Consider the following 16,011-nt stretch of genomic DNA (forward strand, 5'->3'; position numbering starts at 1 on the left):
TATTGCCAAACTCGATTGCCTGTGTGGCATGATCATTGTAGTGGTTAAAAATTGTAGTTGTGTAACATTCAGCATTTTTTTTCCTATTGATGCAGCAATCATCTGTATTTTGTACAATAGGAGCAAATAAATGTTCTAGTTCTTAGGTTCTAAAACAACATTTGGGTTCTTGAGTTGAGTCTATATGATTCTGTGGAGATGAAAACAGTTTTTGATTGTTCCTTATTCCAGGTTCCTGATTCTTTAAAGGGGTGGTAAAATGCCCTTTTCACAAGATGTAAAATACATATCTGATGTCCCCAGAGTGTGTGTGTGTAAAGTTATTTTCATATAGGATGTTAAAGTTGTCACTTTTTGAGGGTTTGCAAAAACGCATGGTTCTGTGCCTGGCTCTTTAAATGCCAATGAGCTGCTGCAGAGGGCGGGGTTTCAAAAGCTCATGTGTGTTAGCAGCTGCGATTACCTCACGCAGAAACACACTAAAATGACAGAAACTGTTCTGCCTTTAATGTTAAAACAGAGTCAGACAAAGATGGAGAGACTCAAGATGAAGTGACAACATGTAGAATGCAGCAGGACGTCTCTGAAAGGTTATTGATACATTTATGTTGCTGATCTGGAGTTAACTTAGCCTGGCTCCGCCCTCCTACGTACTTCCGCTCAATTTTCATTTTTCTTCAGTACTAGGTCTGGGATTGTGGTATATTCTTGGGTTTTCTCCGATCAATTTTTTGCAGGTCCAATCAGCGAAGTGAGTGGCTGAGAATTATGACGTTGAGGTTGTGCGCTAGTTTGAGTCATCATGCGTCACGACTAAACGTTAGCGATTGGTTATGGCAGATCCAGAGTGACTCTGGGCAGATCCAATAGTTTTAAACTTCAACAGAGTACCCACCTTCAAGGAAGTTAAACGGTTGTCAATGGAGAGAGGCCAGACTCTCTGTACAAATGAAATGTACGAGAGTCTGGTAGAACCAGGCTAGAGTTAACTATCTTCAATTAGCATATTCTGTCATGATAATCTATAAATCGCTCGTATAGAAACTGAGATGCACACAGAGTGACTTTCTATTGCATGTGAAAAGACGAATGCTAAAGTTTGAGCTGACTCACAAATATACTCTTATACAACAACTCTTCCTCTTCTCAACATGGACTGTGTGTTCCCGGGGGCGGGGCTTAAGTACATTTTAGGCTTGCTGATGTCACTAACCCGGGAGGAATGTCGTGTAGTTCCTACCAGCCGTTTGTTGTAGTCCTTTTCTTTAAAAACAAATATCTTCCTTTGCTTTGAACTTTGAGCGTTGTAACTTTGCAGATGTTGTTTCTGCTCAAACAGCAGCATTACACACTAACTAAAGTTAGAAAAGTGAAATCATACTCAACCACCCCTTTAAAGCTCAAGTATGGGGTGGTTTTCTAGAGAATATGAAGTTAGTATATCTTGAGATGGTTCCTCTTTGGGCTGTAAAAATAGATCCGAATGTGACAGATCTTGGTTTCCTATATTGTTTTTGTTTTACATTGTAAATTTAGTTTTTCGAATCAGATGCTTTTTTTGAGTTGTATTATGATTGAAATGTCCCAAAAAGTAATTCAGACACGCCTAGCAGAAAGTTTCCAAGACAAGGCTAGTTTTCCTCACAAGTATTGAGGTCATATGAAGCTTTGCTTTGAAGAGCAGCTCCAAAATCCCACTTCAGGACTATTTAGACCATCTATGTGATCTGTGGATTAAATGACACAGTTAAAGCTGGTGGCTCAGTCATTAATGTCTCGCCTCAGACTCAATTTCAGGATGGCCTGGTTCTCGTTCAATCCAATATTTGACTCTTTACAAGGCTCAATTGTTTCCATATCCATGCAGATTCATTTCTGAGAGCCGCCCAAGTGTTGGGTGCTTTGCATACAATTCCTTAATGCTCTTTTGGACTTATAAACTTGCTAGACTCCTCAGATTTTCCTGTTAAATCTAACACCTGGCTAAAATGCAGATTCCGCCTGGGCCTTGCAAAGTCTGATCGAATCATCTTGATTTAAGTTTGGATTCATCTCTGTGGATAAGGATGTTATTGGACATCGGATCAGACCGTCTTGGATGAATAATAGCAGAAGCTTTAGGTGGAGACAGATCGAGTCTGACATCATTGGGCAGTAAGAGTGGAGATATTTGGTTTGAGAAGGCTATAGAGATGAGCGGACAATAAAACCTTTAAATAAGGGTCTGAAGGAATTAATTTGGCTTGTACTTTATTGGCATGACAAATAGTTAATTGGGTATGTTTACTTTTTTATTGCATGAGCTGTGTGTTAGCTGCGCACAATAGTAAAATTGACTTTTGGTGGTCCAGATGGTAATGATCAGATCAAATGAAATGATAATGTGGTTGTTTTCTGGCTAGGTTGGCAAGAATTTGGTTATTCACATTTTGCATTGTTTATTTTGCATGCCTCCACTAAGAGATTGACATCCATTGATGAGGAATTTGTGTAAAATGATTTTAAGTCATGTTCAATGAAAATTTTTGGATAAAGTAATTCACAAGCCATTTCACTTACATAATATATATACATATATAAAAATAATAATTAAATCAATAAAATGTATAGATCTGGACTTTATTTTTTCTTTTAGGTAACAATGAGTAGGACATTTTTAAAGAAAGATAATTTTTTTATTTGATATATCATGCACTGATAAAACAAAAGTTGTAATTCGAATGCAAGGCCTTGAAGAACAGAAATAGTCTCTGACTGATTGATCAAACAAGCCAAATTGTGGCATGCGATGAAAGCATTGCAACTTCTCATCAGTATAATTCCATCATTCTTCCTATCAGTTCTGCAGTGTTTGGCATGCCAAGTGTTTTGTCAAAGTCATGTAAGGTGACACCCACTAAGCCTACCTGAGTTTCATTAGCATGACCTGACTTGGCCTTATTAGCTTACAGAATCAGTGTGTAGCATCACATCAGGTATGCTGTCACACATACAGTGCTGAAAAGTTGTGGACATGGTTATTTTTGCGGCTGACCTGCATGCATATGCAGGATTTTCCCTTTCAGACGCAACATTTATGTGAGGATTGTATTTAAGTGAATCATGCAAGATGATTTACTAAGGTTTGCGCTGGTCGATTTTATTGGTATTTGCACCATTATTTACCACCCCCAAAAAAGCATGTCTTAAACCAGACGCTAATTTGTGCTGCTCCTGGTAGATTGTGCTGATCATTATGGAAATGATCCGGATGTGTTCTTTCATTTGTGCGTCGTCAGTAGATCACATGCAAAACTTTCCACTCTCATCTGCGCTTTTTTGGAATCGTGCTCTCACGCTAATTTTCTCTGTTTAGTTAATCTGATCCTATACCGTCCAAAAGTTTGGGTTGGTAAGATAAAAAAAAAAATATATATATACTTTTATTAAGCAAGGACGCTTAAAGACATTTATAATGTTTCAAAAAATCTATTTCAAACAAATGTTGTTCTTTTAATTATACAGTTCCTTTAAGCCAAATGACAGGTTACATTGAAATATCTCATTACATATTTTAATCAAAGTTGTATAACTCCTAAATAGGGTCTTTAGTTAATGATGTTTGTCTCCATTTGTTCTGTAGTTTTTCTGTGAGTAACATTTTTTGTTGATGGTGTTATTTTTGATGATAGTGGTTCCCAAACTGCATGGGGTACGTCAGGTACAATAACAAAATGCTGTGTTTTGCCATTCATTTAACTCTAGTCTCTACCCCACCTTAAAATAACATTAAAACCGAACATGTATTATTCCTAACAGGCAAAATGGTTCCTCTAGTTTAAAAACAGGAAAATGGTAGTGCCGTAAAAGGTCAGATACATGACATCCAATCAAATTACCTCATCTTTTGCGATCTCAAAACTGACTGCATCTATACAAGCAGCCACTGCGCATATTATAGGTTGCGTGCAGAGTATGTAGCCTTAGCAAATCACGCTACATTACTGCCGTTCTGACTAAGTATCTTTGTAAAAGTGGTCTCTTTCACTTGCAAGTGAAAGTAACATGTGAAGGCCAAGTATGGGATTTTGTCCTCTGCATTTAACCCATTCAAGTTAGTGAACACACACACATTTCAAACCGTGGACACACACACCCAGAGCAGTGGGGAGCCATTCACTGCGGCGCCCAGGGAGCGATTGGGGGTTAGGTGCCTTGCTCAAGGGAATCTCAGTTATTTCCTTCAGGTTACCAGTCTGACTCTTTAACCAGTAGGCCATGACTGGCCCATAAAACATGAAGCATGAAGAATGAAGAACAAATATAGCCACAAGATGCGTCTCAAATGACGCATTGTAAAATTTCCAATTTAAGTGAAAATGCAACACAGAAGTAAAACTCATGATCTTTGTGGAATAAATTAACATTGTTTTCATATTACATAAAGTTTTGCAGTATTAAAATAGTTTTTATGCAGTATAAGTAGCCCATTTTAGAGGCCTATCGCTGGAGGTCATGTGGACTTTAAGTGTTATAAACATAGTGGTATCTGCACTACTGCACTGTTACTGACCCATAAACCTTATTAAACACCCTGCCGCTAACCACTTGTTGCTCTTTTTAGCCATGGATATTGGGACTAGAGAATAACTTGACATTTTCTTAAATAATTTTACATTGTGTGCTAATGACAGAGTGCTTTGGTCTCTGTTGCTTTCCTTAAGCTAAGTATTACTTTATTAATCCTGTTTGTTCTGCATGATGGCTTTTTTTGGACCCCATCAGTTGACGCATCAATTTGTATCTCAAGTTTAGACATACCAGATCTTCTATATATGGAAGTGTGTGCATTCATTTATGAGTACGGTAACTATTTAACTTTTTGGCAAACTGGTGGCTAATTCATATGCATTTTTAAGATCTCAGTCGTACTTTTTCGTACAATCCGCTTACTTGTACGATTCACATTGTACTAATTCATACGCAATCGCAACCTCATAAAATAGTTAGGTTATCCTGTGAGATCAGGTCAGTGAAATGCATGTGCGTCTGGTTGTGTGTGTCTGTTTTTCATCCCTGTGAATGTGTGTGTAAGTTAGACATTTCTTGCGTCTAATGCATTGTAAGTTAGTTTCTAATTTTGTGCATTGGTATGTTTACAATGATCAGGTTTGCGGTTGAATCATGGGAAGAACGTATGTCATCGTTCCTGCGTCATAGTGGTAACAATGTAAGCTTAAACTTTGACTGTGTTTTTTGTGTACAAAGCAATCGCAGGAAGAGGTCAAGGCTCCTTCCTGGTGTTTCCTTAAGCAAAATGCATGTGCAAACACACACTTACATCACTCTGTACCCAAAATAGAATATGCATCATGGCCTATTGTTCATCCAAACAGTGCGGCTACACGGATGTGGCATTTCTCAGCCTTATTTGTCAATACAGACTGAAATGTTTGTTTGATAAACCCAGATGTAATTTATTGAATATTAGTCATAAGTCACAACTGGGGTTGGGAATTGAAAATCAATTCTGGAATCGGGTACTTAAGGTCAGGAATCGGATAATAATATATACAACTTCTGCTCTGCTTATCGTTTCCCATGTGTGCATTTTAATGTGGTTTTAAACCATTCAAGTGCAAGATGCAATAATTTTAGCTTTCTGTGTTGTTAATGTAAGCAGTTGAGAAAGAAAATGCATGTGTAACAGTGTATTGGATCCATGCATTAGGTCTTAAAGTGACAGCAGCCTAAAATCACTCTAATCTTGACTGAATAACTTTTAGGATTATTCATGCTATCTATTAAAATAAAACTATGCAGTGTTATTTTATTTAAATTTCTGAACTTTGTTCAGTTGTATGTATTGTGCTATTGCTAAATTGCTTATTTTATTACTGTACTTAACTGTAAACTTGTCTTTAATAATGTTTGAAATTTATATTTGTTAGTCTAGTTTGTTAGTTCTTTAGGCTGCTGATTTTTTTCTATGCTATTCAGCAGCCACAGAATATTTTGCAAAAAGACACAGAATAAATTAGTTTGATATCTAAATATTTTGATTTTTACTTTTTTTTAACCATATTGGAATCGATAAGCAGAATCAGAATTGCTCAAATTAAATCAATACCCAACCCTAGTCACATTGCCATTATTCTACAATAGACGATAAAACAACCAAACAACCATGACTTTTGCACAAGTCAGTTTTGAGAAAATGTGTTGCTCAAAAGTAGCTTTTTTTGTAACTCATGAGACTTTCTAGGATGTTTCAGTGAAATATAAACTTGTGTGGGAGCAGCCTGTTCTCACCCAAATGCGTCTCTATAGCACGCAGTGTGTTTATCGTGCAATTTATACGCGAAAATGAGTTTTTACGTGGATATGATACGCAGTTTTGCGCGTGCATATGATACGCACTTAATTTCGTGATATACACACACACCCCACACCACTAATCCTACCCAAGCGTATAATACACACGCACCCTACCCCACCCTAAACCCAACCATGTGCTATCCATGCGTATACTATGCACGTAAAAACTCATTTTCGCGTATATATTACACGATAAACACACTACGTGCTATATAGACGCATTTGGTGAGATCGGGTTGGTGGGAGACACATGAGACAACTGTGGATGTACAGGTGAAACTCGAAAAAATTTAATATCGTGCAAAAGTGAATTTCAGTAATTGAACTTAAAAGGTGAAACTAATATATTATATAGACTCATTAAATGCAAAGTGAGATATTTCAAGCATTTGTTTGTTATAATTTTGATGATTATGGCTTACAGCTTATGAAAACCCCAAATTCAAAATTAGAATATTGTAAAAAGGTTTTCATAAGCTGTAAGCCATAATCATCAACATTATAACAAACAAAGGCCTGAAATATCTCACTTTGCATTTAATGAGTCTATATAATATATTAGTTTCACCTTTTAAGTTGAATTACTGAAATAAATGAACTTTTGCACCATATTTTTCTAGTTTCACCTGTAGGCTACTGTAGAAGTATGGAGCTAATATAATTTAATCTAAAAAGCATTTCTCAGATAATTGTCTTTGGAGAATATGCTAAAAATATATATATAGCCTAGTTACTATTGTAATCTCTGACTTTAGATTGCAGACTTTATTTTGGCAAATATGAGCACAATTTCAGAGATTTTGAGATTGTTTTTGAAACTGGTGGATAAATGTGCAATTATCATCTTTTTCTTCTCAGAAGCAAAAGACCTTTTTACATTTTTCTCCACGCTTTCTCTGAGATAATAAGAGAAATCATTTGTTTTTTCCCTCTATTCTCATTCTTTGTCCTTTGCTACTTTGCACAGTTATTGTCAGATTTTGTCATAGAAATCTTTACAATCAAATGAGTTAAATCCATTCTGTCATGCTAAACGGGCAGTAACGTGACTCGTAACATCAGTATGTAAACGGACATACGATGTATTGCTAGGAAGCACGTTAACATGCTACATTAGCCTATTGTTTGGCTGTGAACGCCAGCTGGCAGGCACAAACCCGCCTCAGATATGGGTCAGTGTTTTGGCATCTGAGTGGCCGGGATGTGCTGGCTCATCTATAAATAGTCACCCTCAACGCTGTATAAATAAACAGTGAAGCGATACGAGGTGCAGTGCGGGGGCTAGTCTAGTTTTTGTGGGAGTGTTTGCCCCTAAAACTCAAGTTTACTTACTCTTGATCTGAGAAATATTTTAAAATTATTTTTTTTTAAATTATTGATCCTGCTGTTATTTTGGTCAAAAACACAATTTTTAAAGATTTTATTTTTCATAAGCTGTAGGCGCATACCCTTGTGAAAAAGTGCACTTCAGCATACTTTTTCGATTTATTATAGAAATAATATACTTCTGTGTAAACTGACTGTAATGTTTCTGACACATAATTGCATGTTAATTGCAATTAAATGAACATTTAATATAGTTGAAATGAATTTTAAATGCAATTAGCTGAACTTCAGAGTGCCTTTTAAAAATACCTACAGTAAGTAGGATTTAAGTACATCTTTGTGTCATTTTATAATTACTTCTATTGCTTTAGAAATATGGTTAAGAGTACTGAATCTACTGATTAGCGTTTATGGTAAACTAAAATATACTTTAATGCAATTTCTATTTAATTTTTAAATATATATTACACATTTGTAATGATACGTTAGCAATTTAGTACATTTCATATATATTAACTTGAATGTATATATTTAATAACATGCGACAGTTAAAATTGTAAGTCCTGTGCATTAATATATGTTAGTCAGCACACCAAAATAAGTGTACAAAAGAAAATTTAAACATAATGATTTAAAAACTTTTAATTTGACCTTATTACACAGTGCACTTTTTACTCTATATAAGCAGCCTTTTATTTAATTTATATAATTTTATCTAAATAATAAAAACAATCTTTTAAGATTTGAAGTACACAAGTAATTTTAATTGTATTATGTTTTCCCCCAATTTAATTTATATTGTAATAATAATGATGATTGAAGTAACTATGGTGTTTTGATGGACAATCTGGTAATTTTTGTGGCCATTAGTTTATGCAGAGCCCAGAAAATTCTTCTGGAATGAGTCACAACATCGGTTTAAATGGTCATATCCTTTTCCTGCCAAGAGATAATCTTGTTGAAGGAAAGGAAAACAGATAGGCCTATGCATACAGCGAAGACTGCATAATCATGATCATTTAGATACAATGTTGTCAAGGTTAAGGTGAAAGGTTCTACCTCAGATTTTCCCATTTACCCAAATAATCTAGTTAGTGTCATGCATGTGTCGTCCCATCAGGCCGGCGTTTAGCCCGAGTGCTCTGAGGTTCAAAGGTAAGGTCTTTCAGTGGAGGCATTAGACAGGATTTGGGAGCGCTGAGTCAGTCATCGGGAGGAAGTGCCTTGAGGTGGGGACAGGATATAAGATCATTAGCTAATGCATCTTAGGTGAGCTTCTGACCGTTCCTGCGGAGTAACACAGGCGTCAGCGCCACAGACAGGTTCTGCTAAAGGCTGTGGACAGGGCAGATATATCGCCCTCCCCCATTACTTTAGGCGTGTTGGCGCGGTCCAGTGGCCAGCAGTTGAAGTTATATGGACCGTACTAACTAGACATATGGAGGGGTAAGGTTTATGGTTGGGTGTTTAATTGTTTCTGTGCTGGTTTGGCTTTTGAAAGATTTAATTTTAAACATTTGATTGATTATGTTGTGGATTGTAGGTTTGTAGACCCGAAACATACTCTACAGAAGAATATGAATTCCAATGGTGCGTTCAAGTCATGTCCGAAAAAGTATTTTTATGAGTTGAACATGCATGAATGCCACCAAAATTACGATTGGGAAACTCTGAACTTTTTGGGGACGAAATATGGGAGATACAGTTTTGCTGTTGACAGTACACTGTAAAAAAAAAAAAATCTGTTAAATTTACGGTAAAATACCGGCAGCTATGGTTGTTCGGTAGCAACGTTTTAGGTTTTACAGACTTAATATTTACAGTAATAAACCATATTTCATTATCTGAAATGATGTTAATTTACTGACCTATTGAAGTATTAATATCTGTTTTGTACGATTGTAATACACCGACAACCATCAATCACAGCAGTGATGAGAGTCACATGATCAATCAAAGCTCATCACACAAGAAGCTCTTCTACAAGCAAGTTAATACCATCATGGTAACACATATGAAATTAAAAAAATGCAATAAACATTAATTTAACAACATTAAAATGTAACATAAAACCCTAATGTACATAACTGATTAGAAAAAAACTATGAAGAAACAGTTATTTCAACAAAAATACATCAAATATGAATACATCAAATTTTTCACTGTAAATTATACAATGAGTTGTTCTTTCTCACTTTCAAAAACTGTAAATTTAATGGTATTTTACTGTAAAATTACATTAAATGTACCATTAGATCTATCACAGTTATTTACCGTATAAGGAAACTTTCTGTTAACCAATTAACAGTTTTTCACTGTAGCATTTTTAATTTCTTTTACCGTTAAAATCACGATCATTTAGTTGAAATGAAATTACTTATTTTGTTATTTACAATAAAACTAACTAAGTTGCACATACAGAATATGACTGTATTGTATAATGACGATGTAATAGGCTACGTAATGATTAAATTTACAGCTCCTGCATAAATTTAATAAAAAAGCAAAAACACACCTTATGCACATTCTTTATATATAATTCACTGCTCAAGCTTGAGTTCATGTTGTTGGATTCGGAAAATGATTCAAACATAATTCGTAGAGCAACGCAAGTATGCAAGGTCTTTGCAATATTACCACAGATGGTGCTATAATGTTCATTAATTAGTTTTTTTCCTGTCAGGTCAACTACTGTCATGGCGGAGCAACAGTTTGATAAGAATCTTGTTGAGCAAGATAACTTTTATCATGTTTATTAATAGCTACTTGTAAAGTAGCATTTGTGGTTTGACGCTCAGACATTTGAAGGTAAATTTGTCGCTGCATTTGTGTATTGAGATTTGTTATCGACACATTAACCAGAGGTATCCTATCAGTGTACAACTTATTGTCTTGTAGGGATTTGCAATCCGTGTTTGTGAACTTGTTTGTAAACAATAATTTGATTTTATAGCACTAAGCCATATGGTGATATCGGTTTTATTGTATATTGTGCAGTCGTAGTCTGTATGGACTTTGTTGCATTGTCAAGAGTCTCTGTCACTCATGTTGCTGGACTTTGCCAACTGTATTGACACTATCATTATTTAAAATAAATAAATAACTCATCCTTTTTTGAAAGCATTAACTGATACTGAATTTATAGAGAAAATAATCTCTTCTATTCATCATTCCATTAATTCCTTAATAGCTTGCTTGTAGTTGATATATTTGACTAATCTGTCTACTCAGCGATTGAGAGTGACTGGAGGTTTGATTTTAAGTCAAATCTGGATTAGTTCAGCAGGGATACAGACCACAAAACAATAGACTTTCACCTTGCAGATGACAAAACTTACATGGAGGAATTCATGCAAGTAAATGGTCATATCTTGTTACCAGAATATTGTCGATACTTGGGCCAGAAACTCTTCTGAAACCATCTAGCAACCACCCAGAATACATAGTGTTATTTTAGTATTTTTTTAGTACTTATTAAGTATAATTTATTTACTATTATTGGATTTATAAATATTGCGAATTAGCTTTTTTTTATATGTTCATAGTTTTCATTTAAATACAAATATTTTTACAATTTAATTTTGATTTTAAAGTTTTAGTAATTGCTTAATTTCAATAAGTTTAAGTTTTTTACTTAATTTTTTAAAGTTTAGTTTTTCATCTAATATATATATATATAATTTTTTATATTTTTATATTTTTTTATCTACATTTAAATGACTGAAAAATAGTTTTCAATAGTTTTGTTTTAGTTAACAATAACAATGTCTCCAGCTTTGTAACGTCAGCTATTAAAAATCACATATGGTATATTTAGACATATAATCCTAAAATAGAATTAATTTGTACACAATAAAGCATTCAAAAGAGGATAAACTGTTTATTCATTTGAGAAAAATAAAGTGCATGACAGTAATCCAAAAAGATAAGAGAGAGACATATGCTGTGTAGTTTGGGAAAAACATGTTAGGAATAAATGAAAGTGTAATGAAAAGTGTGAGTAGGACAGGTGGAGGAGGCCGAGCTGAACTGAGAGATGCTGCAGACTGGAGCCTGTGCAGTTGTGTTTGTGAAGAGAGACGGAGGGAGGGGCGATCAGGCCACAGAAATGAGATGAGACCGGAGCGGTAATACAGGGATTAATAGAAGCGCTCTGTCGCCGCTAAATCCACCCATTCACCCTCTAATCCTCGCCCAGCGATCAGACACACACCTACTGTATGTGTGCCAGTTAGCGTGCTATAGCCTGTAGGCCTTCGCATGTGGAAGCAGACATGTTGTCAATGAGCTGAAGTATACATTCATTTGTTTATTAAAAGTTTGGGGAGATTGACCTTCTGACCTACTGAAAAAACTTAGGTATAGTATCTATCTATCTATCTATCTATCTATCTATCTATCTATCTATCTATCTATCTATCTATCTATCTATCTATCTATCTATCTATCTATCTATCTGTCTATCTGTCTATCTGTCTATCTATCTATCTATCTATCTATCTATCTATCTATCTATCTATCTATCTATCTATCTATCTATCTATCTATCTGTCTATCTGTCTATCTGTCTATCTGTCTATCTGTCTATCTGTCTATCTGTCTGTCTGTCTCTAGATCTGTTTATCTGTCTATGATTTAAAGATGTGATTGTTAATTGATGGAAAAAGCTTTTGTTGAAGTCATCTGCCTTCATGGTTTTAACTTTTTTCTTGTTAAAAAAAAAAAAAAAAGTTTTAACAGCGGTATTCCTGTTAGTGGGAAACTACATTACCCATGATTCTGCCAAAAAATCTACCCTGGAAATCCAGAGTTCTCGCGAGAGCACAAGATGAATTTGCGAGTTACTCTAGTGTCGAGTAATGATGCGCATTAAATATGCCCTTCTGATTAAATATGTATCTGAGCTGCACCAATCACATCAGGTTATCTGATATAGGCGGGCCAGAGCCGAGATGACGACAGCGCTGCGACGTCGAAGTTAGTAGCCCTTGTATCTGAGCTGCACCAATCACATCTGTGAGATTTTCAAATGCATGCTTGGTGCCGCCCCTCGAGCTGGCCGATTTTCATTAGTCGACGCCAGACCATTAATCTTTCAGATTTAGGTCTGGATTTCCAGGCTACAAAAAATCGACATCATTGAGAGAATCGCTACAAGTAAATTGCGCCCAAATAACTCTTATTGGCCCTCCCACTCACAGTGAAGCATTGCGAATGACAAAGTCAGTTTCCCTTCGCTCTCAAATTACTTAAATGTTTTTTATAAATATGAATATTCATGGACTGCAGTGCTTTCGCTCATTGAAGACATTTTTGCTTCTAATGTTGTGATTCACTTTGTTGGTTGGTTTAAGTTCATGGCTTATAAGTCTTAAGATCCCTACAGGAAAAATACTTCTGGAAACAAGCTGAAAAAGTGGAAAAGCACTGTTGACCTCTATTGCTACATGTTGGTGTTTCCAAGATGGCCACTTTATGAAATTGTCTTTGCCTCTAATCTACAGAAAAGTAGCTAATCTGAGATAAGATTGATGCTATCCTTTAGAAGAAAGTAGCTAGTTATGTTACAAGATACATAGAAAAATTACTAAAGCTACTTATAATGTTTTATAAATAATATAATAAACAATTCTATAGTATTTTGTTAAAAAAAAACAGAGCAGTTCTAAAAAAGGTAAACTTAATTATTAGTGAAATTTTAACATTGTAGCATATGTAAAGTTACTTACTTCCACTGCTGGTTTGTCATTGGTGGACCAAATCTTTAAACCAAACATGTTTAAAACAAAAACAGAAACTGTGTAAATGTAGCTTGCTTTTAAATAGATTCAAAGTCCTGCTCTATGTATTCATGGCATTTGTGGGACATCAGGAAAATGACTGACCTAGTTTTCCTTAAATCTTCACCCTTCTGATGGCATCTCAGTCATCTCAGCATGGAGTGCACTGGTGTGAAGATATCCTGCTGACCATCACATCAGGGGAGAATAATAAATGAGAGATCTAACACTGATACTGTGAATCTCCTCTTGATCCTGTTTAGTTTCACCTGCTACCAACACTTACCGTGATGCTCTCAGAGCAATCCGAGACTAATTGGTGAGTTCAAGAGGAAATGAAAGGCACAATGGGAGGGTCGATGGAATTAGAGTGGATTTTTTTTTTTGTGAAAGTTCACTGTATGCATTTCTTCATATAACCTCCGTAGTCCTCGTCAGTGTTTGTATAAGAGCTTTTGTGTTGTAAAGCCTGCAAGAAATGGAAGTTGTGATAATCTTTTCTTCCCTATTGTGACGTATCCGAGTGAAACGGCTTATCGAACAGGAAGAAAATTTAGGGTGGGACTTGATTTTGTCCATGGGGAATTGATTGGGTGTGGTTTGCTATTGATCGATCTCATGTGATTGACAGGTTGTCCCCCCCTCACACCAGTAAACACATCATCAGAAAGGAGAAGAGATGTTACTGCAAAATTAGGATTAAAAAATGACGAGGGCACATGAGTTTTTTTAAAACGATTGAACGGATGTGAACGGATAAAGAATTTATAATAAATACTGCAATGTTAATTTCATGCTGACTTTATAAGCAATTTTATGCGTCTTTAAGATCCCATGTCAATGTAAAACTGGTATCACTTGTAAATACCTCTGCATCCTGCACCAGGAGGTAAGCAAGAAGACGCTTAGTTTTAGTTTGAATAAGTGTGAGCGCTGCCATCCGAATCCTGGTGCACACCAAACAAGCGGACAGAGACCTTCGAAAAGATGGGTCTAAAAATATGAACGTAACGCGGACCAAAGACATAAATTAAGCAAAAACAGGACATGATGTCATAAGATGCGACCCTAAAAAGGACAAAATGCTCAAGCATACCTGTCTTTCCTCGTCATAGTCGTGATGTTCCCCATCACAGTTCGGTACAGGCATCAGAACCGCGTCTCCTCGCTGCAGATCTTTGTTTGTGTGTGTCTTTGTGTGTGTGACGGAGGGATTCCTGTCGCTGTTTTGACTCCTTTACACATTTTATAATCTCTTCTCAGCTGGTCAAAATACCATCATATGTAGCTCCGCACATACAACACGTGCATTTAGCCCAGAACACAGCATTGTTTTAGATGTTCAGTAAGTTCTGTCACGAAATATACATAATAAAAGCCGACCAATCAGGTTGTGAACATATCCCTATGCCTTTAGGTTCAGTGTTAAAATGCCAGTGTGAAATGCTAAGGTTTTTGGTCCAGACCAAACGAAACAAGTGAATACAAGTGTGAACACATCGTAATTGGACAGTTCTTGGTCAGATTAGTTGAAAATGTGGACCAGTCATGCTCAAACATCTGGCTCTGCGAGACTAGAGAAATGCTGAATGTTCTCCTAAAATGCTGTTTTTAGACGCGCTCTCCAGAACCATGGAGGTTTAACATTGGGTTTCCAAACTGACTGGCTCCAGATAATTTTCTCAGGTGTAAAAGCCCACTCGTCTCAACGTGCCGTTCGATGTTACGATGCTCCTCACTGTCTGCTGTTGTAAAATGGAGCAGTCGCTCCTCTGAGGATTTGCTCTGACAGCGGCATACAGATGAGCTGTTGAAGTAGTGATGAAAAGTTTCATTGGAAGCTTTGTGCAACTGTGACGAGGGCTAATTTTAGCAGTTAGAAAAGGTGATGACAGGTAAAACATTAAATAGGCTATCTGATGGTGTCATGAGCACAACCAGTTGGCATGATGTGTGAAAAACCACGGTGAACATAATCTATATATCAAACAGAGAGAGTGGAAAATGCTTTTTACAACTAAATTGGCTTTTTTAGTGTATGGAAGTGTAGAATATACTTAAGAAATGAATCCCTGTAAATCATTATTGACTAATTAATAGGTGAGAAAAGCTTTAAAAAAATAACAATGAAGTATTTTTTTCTATTTGAGGACTGTAACCATAGTTTGAATGTCACTACATCAAGGCCATTTAGACTGGCTTGCGTGTTCTGTTTGACTGCATGAACGATCCTGCACACTTCAGAGTAAGACTACAAACACGTATGCTTCACGGAAAGGTAAACATACTTCACCCGTCACCCCTCAACCTCCCTTCTTCCTGTTTTTATTGATAGTGACATTTCCCAGGAAAGTTCCTTGCTGTCACACTTTTAAACAATGCAGCAGAAATGTGTGGGAGAGAGAGAGTGAACAGCATGGCAGTTACATAAGCACCAGACCGCCCAGTGGGACCTTCTCAACTTCTGCTCGACAGACACACTTGTCCTTTTTTTTATCACTCACACTTATTCAGCAGCGTATTCACATGGTAAATGAAACTGGAATCA

The 16,011-nt window shown here is 36.1% G+C and overlaps 1 protein-coding gene across 1 annotated transcript in view; it reads left to right on the top strand.

Moving 5' to 3' along the window:
- The window catches only part of hecw2b (HECT, C2 and WW domain containing E3 ubiquitin protein ligase 2b), a 57,819-nt gene that overhangs the window by 1,263 nt on the left and 40,545 nt on the right, over window positions 1-16,011 (top strand). The gene's annotated exons all lie outside the window — the stretch shown is intronic.

Source organism: Phoxinus phoxinus (assembly GCF_949152265.1).
Source record: "Phoxinus phoxinus genome assembly, chromosome: 6".
In the NCBI taxonomy this organism is placed as follows: Eukaryota; Metazoa; Chordata; class Actinopteri; order Cypriniformes; family Leuciscidae; genus Phoxinus; species Phoxinus phoxinus.